Source organism: Callospermophilus lateralis, chromosome 11, assembly GCF_048772815.1.
Source record: "Callospermophilus lateralis isolate mCalLat2 chromosome 11, mCalLat2.hap1, whole genome shotgun sequence".
NCBI lineage: Eukaryota > Metazoa > Chordata > Mammalia > Rodentia > Sciuridae > Callospermophilus > Callospermophilus lateralis.
The window spans coordinates 11,239,944-11,250,942 of record NC_135315.1 but is presented as its reverse complement, the minus strand read 5'-3'; the positions used below and the strand labels follow the sequence as shown (position 1 = coordinate 11,250,942).

General features: G+C 45.6%; 1 non-coding gene across 1 annotated transcript; it reads left to right on the top strand.

The window, feature by feature from the left end:
- The first annotated feature begins 10,573 nt into the window (after positions 1–10,573).
- Trnag-ccc (transfer RNA glycine (anticodon CCC)) lies at positions 10,574–10,644 on the top strand. Its single transcript has one exon. It is a non-coding gene; the product is annotated as a tRNA-Gly (tRNA).
- The last annotated feature ends 355 nt before the right edge of the window (positions 10,645–10,999 follow it).

The window sequence follows — 10,999 nt, the reverse complement described above, 5'->3', positions numbered from 1 at the left end:
ATCAAACAGCCCTGGTGTTAGGGTGGCTCCTCCTGAGGAGCCTGGGCAGGCTGGCACTGAAGCTCTCCACAGCTGGCTGCTGCTGCGGCGGCGGCTGCACACAGCCGTGGTGTTCCAGGCGATCTGCTAAGGCACCATTGGCTCAAGGCAGGAGGCGCAGGAGTCTCTGGGCTGGGAGAAAGCAGCCAGGAGATGACGTCTCTCCCCCTAACTGTGGGAAGAACACCATGTATGACCCGTGGAGAGCAAGAGCCAACGAAGGCAAAGCCCACTCACTGGGTCCTTGGAAGGGCTGAGAGTCTGCTCTTGAGCTTCCAGGGATGGCGATGAAATGCCCTTGGAGACTGGCTGTTGGGGGACTGGTTAGAGAGGATTCCACCGCTGTACAGAGCTGTTGGCCCCTCCCTGGTGGGGGGGGGGGTTTCAGGGATTTGCAAAAGTCCAAGCATGTGACCTCTTGGAAAGTAAACAGTCACGCAGGCCCCGTGAGTGTCAGCGTGGAAGTGTGGCACTCTCCCTCTCACCCTGTACAGCCCAAATCTCACCCTTTTGATGCTCCACTTGCAGATGTTTCTCTGCTTGGTTGATGTCTGCAATTACCATGGACATTTCAGGCTAGCTGAGAAGGGAGCCATGCTGTATTATATCTGGGGGTAGGAGGAAAAAGTAAGTGCTACTTTTCCTTGAGAGTTTGCTGTTTCTCAGGCATCACCTAAAGCATCTTGGATACATTATCTCTTTTAATTTTCAGGACAAAGGCTCGGAGGCTATGAATACTTCCTTTTCTTGGGGCCGTAATGGGCGGGCAAGGAAGTCAAACCTTCAAGAGGTTAGATAACACGATTGTGGGAACACAACTGGTACATGGAGGAACAGGCTCTCTGATACCAGAAGCTATATTCTTCATCTAAGCTAAAAAAACAGTGACTGTTAACTTGGCTCAGGGAATATTGGACCCAGCATGGTTCTTCAGGGGTGGCACCTACAGCTTTGGTAAATACCCTTGACTCTGACTAAGCTCCCAAAGGACAGGGACCACGTCTTATTTGCAATTAGTACCTCTGAAACTAGGGTTTTGGCCCACAGTTAGTGACCAATAAATGTCTGTCAGCGGAACTGAATCAATGGGATCTAGGTGACAGGCTCTGAAAGCCACACTTAGAAATAAAGAGATGCCCTCATCTTACATTCTTGCAAGCAGACAAAAGTCACTAACTTCTCAAGATTGCAATTAAAAACATTTACTTATTTATTGAATGTTGTAAAGTCTTAGAGTCAGCAACATTGTCGAGGTCTACATACATTTACCATAATTTATTACCTTTGATTGGCCAAGAGTACCTGGCACAGGACTTGATGTCATTTTGATGATAACCTATAAATGCACTTTAAAAATAGGGGTAGAGCGCTTGCCTAGCATGTGCAAGGCACTGGGTTCGATTCTCAACACCACATATAAATAAACGAATCAAATAAAGATCCATCAACAACTAAAAAAGTATTTAAAAAATATTTGTTAAAAACTGAATGTTCTCCTTGCAGAGCTCAACTTAAATATGCAAGGAGACACCACTGCTGGCTGCCATTACAGTGTGAGGCACTTGATCTGTTTAACGTGGTTTAAACGTGGTCCTTTCATCAAGGCCAGAACTTGTATCTACAACTGAGGAGTCTTGATCAAGATGAAAGTGGGCTTCTTTCAGTGGTGTGCTGATGAGTGTTTAACAACCAGCCCTCCTGAAAACAAACAGAGAGTCCCCTTTTGCAGTGTTGGCTGGTTGGCATGATGCTCCTCCGTCATTGATTGCAATTCTACTATTGATGCAGTTGAGAGAATCATCTCTCTTCAGATGGACTTTCCATGTCACTCCATACCCTCTACCCACATCTATCTGTGATTCCCGTGTCACCATCTAAGCATACAAAGGACTGCCCGTTTGAGTTTCTCCTCCTGTGTGTAATGGTAAATATCTGTCTTCTGTGTCAAGGGTCACTGACACAGTCTGCTTTGTGAGTTTTTGTCTGCTGAGCCTTTGAACTTCATGAGCCAGATGCTCACCAACAGGCCCAGACTCACAGGGGGTGCTAATATCCTGTTAGTTTTTAGCTTGTACAGAGCCACAGCTAGTGTCCAAGAAGGCGCGCGAAGACCTCTGCCTACTGCTCACCTCTTTGTGTTGTCTTCCCCCATATTTTGACAGCCACACAGGATATGACAGAAGACAGGACATGTCCCTTCCAAGAATAAATCATGAAAGTCATAGTGGCTTCTGTCTTGGTCATACCGTCTCTCTTGGGTTAGTCATTCTATGGGAAGCCATTTGCCAAGTCATGAGCAGTACTGTAGAGGCCCGTGGAGCAGGGACAAAGCCCCTGCCAACAGCCATGAGAATGAGCTTGGAAGCAGATCCTCAGCCCCAGAGAAGCATCCAGATGACATCCTTAGCTAACAGTTTCACTGCAGCCTCATGGAAAACCCTGGGCCAGAAGCACCCAGCCAAGCTGCTCCTGGATCTCTGGCCTTTACAAACAGTGTGACATAACAAATATTTGCTGTTCCAAGCTGCTGAATGTAGAGATAACTTGCTACATAGCAATGGATAATGAATACAGGCACTTTCTTATTCTTAAGATTTGTCTTTCATAATAAATTTTAACCAAAATGACTTCTTCCAGCATCACTCAAATTAGAAATTATATCCTTCTTAATTTTTTTCGAGGGAATTTATTTTTAAAAGATTAATTCTTGGGGCTGGGGTTGTGGCTCAGTGGTAGCGTATTCATCTGGCATGAGTGAGGCACTGGGTTCGATCCTCAGCACTACATATAAATAAGTAAGTAAGTAAGTAAATAAATAAATAAATAAATAACATAAAGGTATTGTGTCCATCTACAACTCAAAAATAAAAATAAAAACAAGACTAATTCTTCCCTTCCTCCCTCTCCTCCTTTTCCTCTTCCTCTTATATTTCGATTTCACATTTGAGTAAGTCTTTTAGGATACAACAGTGAAGGGTGGTAGCAGAAGATGGTTAGGGGTAGGGTTAGGGTTAGGTTAGGGTGAGGCTCAAGGTTAGGCTTAGGGTTGGGTTAGGGTCAGGATCAGGGTCAGGGTTTTGTTTTGGGGTCAATAATTTCTAGCTCCTACTGTGGTATGATATTGAAAGGTACCAAATCTTTCAAATTTTTTGGTTTCCCCACATGTAAAATTGGGATAGTAAAATCAAACTTAAAGACTGTTGTGAGGATTATGTGCAATTAAGTGCATGTAAGTCCCAGCACCATAGGTGGCAATCAATGTCTGCTCTTTGGGCAGCATTTATTTTAAAAGAACCCTCCTGACAGGGAGAACAAAGGAAGTTGATCCTTGTCTTTTTATTAAGAGTCACTAGTGTCTATAGGAGCTACTGAAAGATGTTTCCAAAAGATGGAGAGGCTGGTGGAAGAAGAGCCGTCATGCCCTCTGGTCATCTCTCAGAGTTAAGAGTGACGGCTCTTTACAGATGGACGGGTGGGAGATGAAGCCCCGTCATCCCCCGGAGGCAGGATGAGTAGTGGAGGCTGTGTCAATGAGCTCTGCAGCAGCACACATTATCAACCATCCTGGACCTCCAGAACCCTCAGCAGTAAGGTCCAGTCTGCTTGGCCCAGCAGCCCTTCATGTGTTTGGGCCTTAGAGGTAGATATGCCCCAGGCCTCGTGCCAAGGAGCAGATCATCCTACCCTCTGGGCTAAGTCCACCGGAGGCTGATGGAACCTTTGAGAGGTGGAGCCTCATGAGAGGTCTTTAGGTCAATTGGGATCGTGCCCTCAGAAGAGATGAAGCAATTTCCTATGGGACCTTGGTTAGTTTCCAAGAGAGGGCTCTTTTAAAGGCCTGAGCCTGGCCCTGAGACGCTTGCTCCTGCTTGCACTCCCACCGTTGCCATCGCCAGGATGAGACGCAGCTGGAAGGGCCCTCACCAGAGCTGGGTGCAGGTGCCATGCTCTGAACCTCCAGGACTATGACCTGGAAACCTCTTTTCTTGATAAAGTTAATATTTTGTTATAGGAACGAAAAACTAGTGCAGATGGTCACTGCCTGTGCACCTAACCCTAGCTACGAAGAGATGATAATTTGATTCAGCATTTCCAAAAGGGTCTTACAGGAATCTTAAAAGGCTATTCCAGTGATGTTAAAATGAGATATATGTGCAAAAGTGTGTGATGTCTGTTCTAGTAAATTTGGAAAATATGTTGATAGAGTTGAATATATATATATATTTACAGGATTCCTCAGAACTTTTCATGTGCTGTCCTGATTCATGTATCTCTAAGAGGGAAACAGTATATATTTTTAAAAAGATTCTTATGTTACAGGTAGGTGATGTTATGACATTTGGGTTATGACAGGTAACAGTGGACTTGGACATTGCTTTATATTGCCAAAACATAGACGTGGATCTGTGTCGTTATGTGAATGAGGATACTCTAAAAAGTAAACAAGCAAATGTGGATGTGTAAGGAAAGGGCTAGTGGTGAGGCGGGAGAGGGAGGTTTGCCTTCCCAGAAGAATTCAGGAAAGTTAGTATCTCTGAGCGAAGGCTGAGAGTCTTTAATTCTAATTCTGATTCACCGCGTGACCTTCAAAGGTTCAGCCAACATAGGTTTCCCTGTATGCAAAGCAGAAATTTGCAAAGTGAAGGCACCTTGAACTTTTCTTGCAGGCTAGCACAAGGATTAGACAAGCCCGTGCAATTAAAATGTTTTGAGTTCTGTGGTTAGGTACACAGCCTAATGACAGGGTACGGTCCCACCACGAGCAGGATTAATGGCAGGAGGAGGGCAGGGTTGGTTGCAGAGAGGCTCAGACAGAGTCTGTCCCCCAGGATTGTGGGTAGCCGACATCCTGGGGTCCGGATGAGTCATGGTCTGTGTGCATAAACAAGCAGGCACACATGCGGCACCCCTGGGCTCCAGTGGCTCAAATTCCCCCAAAGAAAATCTTGAAGATTCTAGAGGAAAGAAAATGTACAACAGCTACTAGGTGGCTTTTCTTCTATAGTGGACAAAACAAAATGGGATGCAGATGTCTCTGTTTATTGGGGATTTTGTGGGACTGTCCAAGTGATTATTTGCCTACATCCTGTTGATCCTGGTCTTGGAGATCAGGGTCGGGTCCTCCTTCCCCCAGCGTGGAAGATTAAACACCGGAGAAATGAGGCAAGCACAGAAAGCAAGTTTGAAGAGACAGAACAGAGACAGCAGACTTCTCCAGAGAGGAGCTGGGACTCAGAGCTGGGGACTGGGGGTGTCTTGCCTTTTTTATAGACCCCCCCCCCTTCTTTCTTTCCTGCCTAAGTGACCAAAAGGCAGGAAAAGAGCCACCCAAGGGTCACTCATTAGCAACTCCTTGTGTTGGCAGGAGGACTCAGGCATTGGTAACCAGTTGAGCAGGGAAGTGCTATCTGGAGTTTAGCTGTTAGCAACTCATTTCCTTTTAAATTAAATTAAATTTATTTTATAATCAGCTACCTGTCCTTTGCCCCATCTCACTGCTACAACCTCCCAAAAAGATGAAAACCCCCCTGCCCACACATACACTCTGCCAAAAGAAATGTATATATATATATATCCCAAACTGAATTTTTCTGTTGGTTAGCTTCTGTACATTGGGCATGCTGGGAGTTGGTGCTGTCTTAATTTTGTACTCCCTCTCTCCCGGAGTCATTGAAATGCTGAGTCATTGAAAGGCCTAGAAATCAGGGAAAGAGGCTGGGGTGTGTCCAGCAACCAGAGAGCCTGACTCTTTCCAGTAGAACAAGAGCGCCACCTGGAGTTGAGTGTGAGCCCTGCAGATCCCTACTTGGAGGACCAGGTCTGAGAGTGAGGTGAATAGGACTGGTTTTCTTTGGCAGCAGCTAGCCGGTCAGTCAGGTCTGACTTGCATCTATGAGATCCTGAATTATTTTTTAGCAAGATGCAGCATAACATTCAGGGCTCTCCAGAGAAACAGCACCAATAGGTATGCATGTATAGCATTAAGACCATTAAGAGATTTAGTTTAAGGAATTGTTTCATGCAAAGGTGGGTGTCGGCAAGCTTGAACTTCGTAGGGTGGCCCCAGAAGGCTGCGGATTCAAGTAGCAATTGATGTTGGTCTCATGGCAAATTCTTCTCCAGGAAACTACAGGTTTTTTGTTTTTGCTTGAAGTGTTTTCATCTGATTGGATGAGATCTGCTCACATTATCCATAGTCATTTCCATTGCTTAGAATCAACTGGCTGTAAAAGTTGCCTAATTTCCCATCAATACCTGGACCTGTGTTTGTTTAAATAACTGGATTTTTAGCTATGCCAGCACATGAAGCTAACCATCACAGATAGCGCCATTGGCATAGGTAGAAAGTTTATTTTTTGACATGACGATATATGAATGATTCTTCACTTGTTTTGTTCTCCTACAGACTCGACAACATTTCAGGTCCTATCAGGTGCATTGCAATTCTAATTATTCCATACATCACGGGGCTAGATGCGGACGTGTTGCTGTTACTGGCTTACAATACACACAGCGTGACTTCCCCCCAGTGCCAGCAACACAAAGATATGCGGAATAAGTTTCCTAACAAATAGGGTATTTTCCCAGGGTGGACATTTGTGAGTCCCCATATGTGCACAATTGTCCAACTGGAGCTGCTTGCCCTCTGGTGGAAGGCGGTTGGACAGACTGGCCCGAGCTTCCTCTGGGGAGTGGCACCTTGGTTCTTTGAAGCTGATGTATTTCTGTCTAGAATTTCTGGCAGAGTGAAATGGTTATCCTGGGTAACTGTCCCATTCAGATCTATTTGAAAAATAAAATAAAATAGGGAAGGGCTCCGTCGTCCTGATGATTTTTTTTTTTTTTAACCTCATGGGAGGTGGAGGAGGCATCTGTGGCCGGGAACTCTGAGAGAACCTTCTCCATGAACCTCAGAAGGCAGAGGAGCAGAACACGAGGCAGCCGAGACTCTTGTGGTGGGGGCTCAGTGGGAAAGAAAAAAAGAGGAAATTGGATTCCTCTGGAATTCTGTGGCCAGAAATGTCCCAGAGAGTCTCTGAAGGGAAAAAGAGAAGCTGCAGCCTCTCTATTATGGCGGAGGGGACACAATTCCTGGCACGTGACTCCAATTTCCTTGACTCCTCTAACTCGATATTTTGGCATTTCCTAAACTTCGACTGTTCATTCCCCTCTTCCGTCACCATCTGAACATGCTGGGTATATTTTCCTAATATAAGCATAACAAGCCCCAGAGAAATCGCCTGCGTACCCTGTGGCATGCACACCCTTACGTACTAGATGGTTCCTGTTTACTTCTCAGTAGCCAAGCCCACATCAGGTGCGTATGGTCAACTCAGATAAAGACGTGGACGTGTGCAGAGCTGCCGTGTAATGATGAGAACTGGAGCGCCATGACCTTCTGAAGTTCCCGTTTCTCTTAGGCTTTCCTGATTACGAGATCTGATCATTGAAGAGGCTTGAGTTTGCACATACAGCAAGGGCCTGCTCTCACGAAGGCCGTGGTTCAAGCTTTGTGAACTGCTCACAGTCCCTGGTGCGTTTCATGATACTCTCAATACCACCTGCACCCAGAGGTGATGAGGACGAACATTTCACGAAAAATCGTTTTAAATATTAAAGACCAACCAGGATGGCAATTTGGAAAAGTCACTGTGCTTGTCATTTCAATGGCTGCCCCTTTTGTCCTCGGCCTTCCCTTTGGTGTCGATGACTAAGGTACTACAGAAAAACCCCATTTGATTTTATGAAAATGTAAAGGACAAAAATAACAAACGGATTATTAACATGTAGTTGGCATATTTTAAAGAAAGAATGAAACTGGTGTGATGGAGCATGCCTGTAATCCCAGTGATTGAAGGAGGCTGAGGCAGGAGGATCGCGAGTTCAAAGCCAGCCTCAGCAAGAGCGAGGCACTAAACAACTAACTCAGTGAGACCCTGTCTCTAAATAAGATACAAAATAGGGCTGGGGACATGGCTTAGTGGCCGAGGGTTCAATTCCTGGTTCCACCCTTCCTCCCAAAAAAGAAAGAATGAAACTTATAAAGCAGAGTGTATTTTGTTGCTGAAGTGATTTGCTTAACTCCACCAGGCCTGAGTTGGAGAACTCAGCCTCAGCCCCATGAAATACCATGCATCCTTCTCCTCCTCTTGTTCTGAGATGGGGGATTCTGTGCTCATTTTGCCTTCAGATCTCTTTACGAGCTCTATTCTGAGCCTTTCTCCATTGGCTTTGCCATTCCTCTCTCTGTTCCGAGTAGCACCCTTGTTTTCCCTTCGGGCAGAGAACTCTCCTCACCCCACGGCTCACCCAGCTCTCTCATCTTCTGCTCTCTGCTTTCACCATGGACACACCCCTGAGTTAGAAAGGAAAGACTGAGCACTGACGAGGATGTTGGGGGAAAAGGCACACTCATACATTGCTGGTGAGATGGCCAATTGGTGCTACCACTCTGGAAAGCAGTATGGAGATTCCTCAGAAAACTTGGAATGGAACCACCATTTGACCCAGCTATCCCACTCCTTGGTTTACACCCAAAGGTCTTAAAATCATACTACAGTGATGCAGCCACATCAATGTTTCTAGCAGCTCAATTCACAATAGCTAAGCTATGGAACCAACCAAGGTGCCCTTCAACAGAGGAGTGGGTAGGGAAAATGTGGTACATATACACAATGGAATATTACTCTGCCATAAAGAAGAATGAAATTATGGTATTTTCAGGTCAGAGGATGGAATTGGAGACTATGGTGCTAAGTTATGACATAAGCTGGTCCCAAAAAACCAAAGGCTGAATGTTCTCTCTGATATGTGGATGCTAACACACAAAAGAAGGAAGAGGGAAGAATAGAAGTTCATTGGATTAGACAAAGGGGAATGAAGGGAAGGGAGGAGGAATAGGAATAGGAGAGACAGTGGAATTAATCAGACATAACTTTCCCATGTTCATATATGGACACACGACCAGGGCAACTCCACGACATGTTCATCACAAGAAAGGGATCCTAATTATAATAATTTATACTCCCTGTATGTACAACATGTCAAAACACACTCTACTGTCCTGTATATCCAACCAACAAACAAACCAACAAAAAAGACTGAGCCGCCTGCTCTCCAGGACTGTGTTCTGGAACCACCCCTGGGGCTTCCCGACCCCAGCTGTCTTTTGGAGCCAGACAGTGCATCTGTCCCTGAGCGGCTTCTTTCCTGCTCGTGTGGGCTGTTGTGAAATGTCCTTCCCTGTCTTTCTGCTTCCCTCCTCTTCCAACTCAAAGTATCCAGGCCACAGTGTCCTGCTGGGGAAGCATCTGAGGCCAGGAGGTCACTTCTGAAATTCCTCCAGGGGGGCTTCTTTTTATCACAAGTTGGTCTTCCTTCTGTGGGGCCTCGCACAGTTACTTGCTTCTAGTAAAGAGGAAGAGGAAAGGAAGAGCAAGTTCGGACGAAGAGGCTCCCACCTGACGGGAAGAGGAGATGAGAGGACCTCTGATACCTGGTAAGGGAGGGGAGAAGGAGTGCCACGCAGCCAGCAGGGCACAGGCGTGGACAGAGCGACACACAGCTAAAGGGGAAACCCAGCAGGTGAAGGACAAGTCCATTGATTATTAACCACTGGGCTAATCGAATCTGGGTGTGGATACATGACAGATGGTTCGTTGACTTTTCTATTAAGAGAACTAAAAACTCTGTTTTTCTGTTTGCCTGTTTTTTAAAAAATAAAAGAGCAAAGGGTGGTGGTGCATGCTTGTAATACCAGTGGCTCTGGAGGCTGAGGCAGGAGGATGGCAAATTCAAAGCCAGCCTCAGCAATTTAGCAAGGCCCTGAGCAACTCAGAGACACCCTGATTCTAAATTTAAAAAAAAAAAAAAAAAAGGCTGCTGAGGATGTGGCTCAGTGGTTAAGTGCCCCAGGGGTTCAATCCTCAGTACCCCCCCCCCCCAAAAAAAAAAAAAGACAGAGAGGGATACTACAGCAGAATAAAAAAAGAGATTCTTTGTTAGAAAAAAAGACTGAAACATTACAGAGATAATTTCATTGAGTAAACTGCAATTGCATAAGTAAAGTCTAAGTCAACAGTCAAGCTGCAAAGAATAGAAGACACACACCCAGACAGTTTGAGGAAGCTCCTCCTTGTTGTCTAGGATATATCACAAAAGTCCCAGAATGTTAAATACGTGCTCAATAATATTTACATTGATTTTCTATGGAAATATAAAAGTTTGGACATAACGGGTTAAATAAGATATTCTTGAAGTCAACTTCTCATGTTTCTTTTATTTTTTTTAAATGAGCCAACTAGAAAATCAAGTCTTACACATGTGCTTACGTCCCCTGTGTATTGAACAGTGGGAGAGGGAGGCTTAGGGCTTCTGCAGGCGTTAACCGTCTGGAAGAGCGCTACCTGGAGCACGCGGCTGGTACCTTGAGGAGGCGGAGACGTTAGAGTTGTGGAGAAACGGGAGCTGAGCCCTGTCCTGACTGCACCCGAAGCATTTCAGACCTCAAATCAAAGCAACCATTGAAGCCTGGGGACATGGTTTAGTTGGTAGAACGCTTGCCTCCCGTGCACAGGGCCCTGGGTTCAATCCCCAGCATCACCAAAAGAAGACGTGTATTATATTGGCTTGAATTGGATTTTCTGTTTCAAGCAACATCTGGCTTGCAGAATCCCTCATGGCTCATTATTTCAAGAGGATTTATTTATTCCTGAGATAAGTCTCACCATATTGCCCAGGCTGGCCTTGAACTTGCTATGCTCCTGCCTCAGCCTCCTGAGTAGCTGGGGTTATAGGCACATGCCAGGCCACCTGCCTGTGGGGAGTTTTTATAATGATGCGGTGTCAACTCCTTTGAGACCCTCCAAGCCCCTCCTCATTGATCACCCAGGTGGACTTCTCTTAGTTTTTCATGGGGGACCCTGGATCTTGTCCAGCCAGTCCCACTTATCATCCCTGT